This window comes from Telmatherina bonti (genome assembly GCF_933228915.1).
Source record: "Telmatherina bonti genome assembly, chromosome: 16".
Taxonomy (NCBI): domain Eukaryota; kingdom Metazoa; phylum Chordata; class Actinopteri; order Atheriniformes; family Telmatherinidae; genus Telmatherina; species Telmatherina bonti.
The window spans coordinates 34,543,658-34,544,017 of record NC_136614.1 but is presented as its reverse complement, the minus strand read 5'-3'; positions in this window follow the sequence as shown (position 1 = coordinate 34,544,017).

Below are 360 nucleotides of genomic sequence, written 5' to 3'. Positions count from 1 at the left end.
GACGCATTGATGCAATTAGGAGATGAGAACGTACCAACACAGAGGACAGAAAGAAAAAAAAATTCCAGAGCTAAGGATGGTTTTGTGCACTACAATGAGGTGAGCATTTGAAGGTGTCACAAAGGTGCCATTGTCCTTTGTTAACCCTTTAAAAAGGGGTTTGTCTGACAGCACATGAAGTGAAATGCCACTCTAAGGTCTTTTCAGGGAGACAAGCCTCTGTGGCCTTCTATGGTGTGTTGCTGGCTCAGGTTGTTTTCACAAAGGGCCCCTCTGGATGTCAGGTATAAAAAGGAGGGTCTCCAACAAGTTGACAAGCAGTTCAGCTCCAACAGCAGCAGCAGCATCACCACCAGCAGA